Raw genomic sequence first — 4795 nt, 5'->3', positions numbered from 1 at the left:
ACCCTGTGGACATTTATTTAGGGAATATAGGATATTCAAAATACCTTTGCAATACATATATTCACTTACGAAATTTGTAATTAATAACCTGTCCAAATTCAAAAATAGTAGTGAAGTGTATCGCTATGGCAGTAGAAGAAAGGATGACCTTCATTATTCTAGAATAATCTGACACTGGCAGAGATAGAGGTGAGTTATGCTGCCACAAAAATTTCGTTATCTCTCCCAGTTCTGTACCTCCGTTTGCAGTTACACAACTATCCACTGCGTCCCTTGAAATTACTGTAATCTACGTCAGGCATAATTTGATGTGCAAAACGTAGTAGGTCACTATGAAGCATATCCTGTAAATTGTATGGAGCATCCCTGATAAGCGCAAACAACAATTTTTGTAAACAGTGTGCCTTGTCCTTCCTTGAATATCTGTAGTTTTTCTAATGCACTCCACGGTTGTATTTCTGCTGACTTATTCGAAATCCGTTCATAACTGGTTTTTTACTATGCTGCTAATGGTCTTCCACGTATGTAGTTAGTTCAGTACCCGCTCGTTGGTCAACGATCGTCCTTTACTGAGTTTCACTGGACCCCGGATTTTTGGTTCTCTGCCGGAGAATTGTGGTGAACTACATGTCTCGACACCTGTTTCAACATCACTTTCATTTGTTTAGCACGATCGTCATCACTCCTCATGTACAACGTCCGCACATCGAGCGTATACGATAACACACATTCTACTGAATCGTCTTACAGAAAGGTTAATATATCATTTGCGACTTCTCTCTCTCTCTCTGTGAAACTCCTTGGTTTTTTTTTCTTGACGAAATGTAAACTTTGGCAACTGTTCTTGTAGAAGTAGTGCAATGTTGGCTTTTTTTATCGTTGCCATTGCTCTACTTTGTATCATCAGTACTAGCACTGTAGCACTGTCGCGAGTTACTAGTCGACTAAACAGTTCACCTATACTCCGTAGCCTCATGCTGGACCTACCATTGGGTACTTCTAGTCCCGCCCCCTGTTGCCATGAGCAGCCAAAATTGTGGTTGTGTGGCAGACAATATGTGGGGCATCGAACGCTGTAAACGTTGTTGGCCTTTTGCGACCTCTCACTCGTGGGGTTCCTTGTCAGTTAAACGCTGCTAGACGAACGTATATTTTTTTAGGAATAGAAACCGCAATAGATCCTAGACCTACCACTCGAGGAGAGAGTGATATGGAGTTGATACCTGCCCACTTCCTAAACGGTGGCAAACTGGTAATTATTCCACGTGGGCCAGAACCAGCAACTGGGGAAGATCTTGCCAAGGTGTTCCAGTTGACGTAAGTCAGTGAGCGCGTTAGGCACAGGCGGAAAAATAAATGAAAGGATGTCCTTCAAGAAGAAGATCCTAAATTGCAGAAGATGTTTTAGTTCAGGAGGAAATCAAACCGTGATACTTGTGGAAGACATCAGTGGTGGAGGAGGTTCGGCGTGGCAGAGATAACAAAATCATATGCATCATTTTCAGGTAGGCCAACGGCCTTGCCGCAGTGGTAACACCGGTTCCCGTCAGATCACCGAAGTTAAGCGCTGTCGGGCTGGGCTAGCACTTGGATGGGTTACCATCCGGTCTGGCGAGTGCTTTTGGCAAGCGGGGTGCACTCAACCCCTTGTGGGGCAAACTACAGAACTACTCGATTGAGAAGTAGCGGCTCCGGTCTCCGAAACTGGCATACAGTCGGGGGAGCGGTGTGCTGAGCACATGCGCCAGCATATCCGTACCCAGTGACGCCTGTGGGCTGAGGAAGACACGGTGGCTGGTCGGTACCTTTGGGCCTTCATGGCCTGTTAGGGAGGAGTTATTTTCAGGAAGTCGCATGGAGCGTAGATCTGTCGACTAGTCCACATATTCATCCCCCTTGAGACAGACCATGGTGAGGAGGATGTTGGGAAATGGGAACGGACCTTTAGCGTCGTCTGTGGCCATTTCCTAGAAAACAGTACACTGAGCTATTCTCTGTACCAGTTGTGTGTGGGATGAGAATTTTGTGGCGTGTGTGCTGACGTTCATCCTCTTAAATAGTGGCAGGAAGGAAAACAGGTAGCCTTTATCATTGACAGCACAAACATCAGACAATCGTTAAAATATCACGAAGTGAATTGCAGGCCATAAAGGAACACTGTGTGGTTCGTGTCTACCAGTGAATTATCATCGGTTGTTGACGATGAAAGCAAACAAACGAGCGACAGGAAATTCCCCTGATTAGCAACGAACGACATTGGAATATGGTCATGCGTGCAGCTATTTAATTGTTTGGTCTCTCCTCTCCCTTATATAAGGTACACCAGATTCATCCGTTTTTGTGACATAGGTCAGACGTGATACGTTATTCCAAAAAAATATTGTTCTCAACTCATTCTGCATCTCGCTATGTCAGTCAGAAATATAGGAGAGTATCAGGAGGGTCAATTTTTCCCCGCAGCCTCGAGTTCTGTAAATATAGCTATTGGAAGAGATCGAATTCGTTCCTATCGCCTAGACGTCCATATATTTTTATCGATAATGTCACAGATTTTTCCAAACGTTCGATGTTCTATGTGTGCACAGATGGATCGTCTGATGACACAAATTCAGCACACAGCACAATGATTCATAAATCGATGCTAAAATCTTTCTTTCTGTAAGGTCTTGTATGACTTAAATCCGTCTGTTATCACTGTCTTGCCTGGAAATATATAGCGCTTCATGTGAGAGAATAAAGTCGGCTTCCCCCTTGAACAGACTCGAACTATAAAGAATTCTCTTTCAATGCCGCCAAAAATCCAAGTATGTTAAACTTAATTTTTCAACGATTGTCCTTTTGGTATTTCTAGTAGCCATACGAGATTCGTCTACTTCGACAACCTTGGTTTGTTCACTTATCACACTCGTTTGTAACTATGACCCAACAGACCTCGGCAAAAAACGTAGTGGTCGCACTCTGTATTCGTGGATAGTTGTGTTTCAGAAACTGTTGCCTGTAGCATACAGTTTCTTATTCAACAAGAACCTAAAATGGTACTCTTCTCAGTAGATAACTTGCAACTATGAAACCACGTCTTCTGAGCCGTGCTGCGGCTCGCGTTGGTGCTGTTTGTAGGTTTCCGCCCTCTGTTGGAGGCCAGACCATATCCTTTAGTTGACATGGTTGCGGTTGTTTCTCTTCTATTCGGCTTGACTGGCGCCACACGGTTTCGTAGGCGCTGCCTGTCCGCTAGTGGCAGCAGCGGCGGTTATCGATATGTAGTACTGTTGCCCTATCTTTGGGGCGACGTCGTTGTTTTTCCGTGTAGTGTGAGTGTGCCAGTTCCTCTGGGAACTCAGGAGGAGCAGGTCCGCGCTGTGCAAGAACAGGCCGGGGCCGCTGGCGGCACGCATGGACTGCCGTAAGGAAGGGCTGTGGTCGCAGGGGTGCACGACATCGTCGTAAACGGATCCAGCAAGCTATAAGATGAGTGCATTTCAATCGAAGTAGAGTGAAGTCAGACACCTGTGTGGGCCCCAGAGTATGTACGTCATGTTGTGACAGATTATCATCGCGCCGTCATGTGCAGTTTGGTGGATCTGCGTACCGCTTAGTACTTGAAAACCGTACTGTGTTAAAAGCATTTGGCTCAGTGATTCGACGGTGTGGTTACTCACCTGTGAAGAGATTTGTTTCATTCTGCCAACCCTCGTCAGAGTTGTCACAGTGAGTTCAGAGTGCATTTGTGTGCCTAATGAATTTGATGTCACTCATTTGGTACTTGGTTTTGGCTCGCTTTGCGATTGTTTCCGCAATGACGTGTGGTTTTTGATTCTGGATGGTCACATTTCGGTTTTGCCACGCACGCAAATCGAGTGGGGTTTTAGTTATTGTTAGTTTGTCTGATACCGGCGGAGGTTCGAGTCCTCCCTCGGGCATGGGTGTGTGTTGTAACACCTCCGATTTATGTATCCCGCTCCCAATCGGATCTGAATAGCAGCCCAAATAAATATTAATTAATGTGACCGTGTACCTAATGGGGCTGGCAATCGGATTTGACTGCTACGGAGTTGTTACATTCCATTTTGTCCTTCTCAAATGCTGTAATAACGAAATGTCCGGCGACAAGAAGAAACGCCAACACAGCTTCACTAATCAAGGACCTATATTCGTCTCAAAAATACAAAGGGAAGGAGACAGCCACTGCCTTCGTCATACATATTTAATGACGGCTAATGTCAGCACAGGCTTCCTCGCTATTCATTATCGTCACACGCAAATTCAATCACTGTAATCCAACACTGCAATCCAACACTGCAATCCCAATGATGCCGGCGCGGTAGACGCGAAACCAAAAATATCGGTACAGAAATATAACTGATCACTCTCGTAATTGTACTTCCTCACTTTCCCGTATTATTCTAACACAAAGGGGTTAAACCGCGGCGATGGCCACTCCCTTTGTCGGTAAACCTTGCATACGTCAACAGGCCTCCACACGGCTCGGCCCGCAACCTGGGAACTAACTGACTCTACACTCGCTCTCGTAACCCGACACTATCGATTGTTTGCCCTATCGACCTGTGCCGAGTGCAAACTTATAGTAAGGGCCTACGGACCCCTTACAGTGTGTGTTTTTCCTTAGGATAATTTAAGTTAAGTAGTGTGTAAGCTTAGGGACTGATGACCTTAGCAGCTAAGTCCCATAAGATTTCACACCCATTTGAACCGTTTGAACCAGTTTGTCTGGTGTTCTGTACTGTAACTTGTTTCTTCAGATTTTCGGGTTTGTGGAATCGGACGGAAATCTGGT

The 4795-nt window shown here is 45.3% G+C and overlaps 1 pseudogene; it reads left to right on the top strand.

The window, feature by feature from the left end:
* The first annotated feature begins 1509 nt into the window (after positions 1-1509).
* LOC126476130 (5S ribosomal RNA) lies at positions 1510-1627 on the top strand (annotated as a pseudogene).
* Positions 1628-4795: the final 3168 nt, after the last annotated feature.

Source organism: Schistocerca serialis, chromosome 4 (assembly GCF_023864345.2).
Source record: "Schistocerca serialis cubense isolate TAMUIC-IGC-003099 chromosome 4, iqSchSeri2.2, whole genome shotgun sequence".
NCBI lineage: Eukaryota > Metazoa > Arthropoda > Insecta > Orthoptera > Acrididae > Schistocerca > Schistocerca serialis.
The sequence above is the reverse complement of the archived record's forward strand: the minus strand, read 5'-3'. Positions and strand labels throughout refer to the sequence as shown.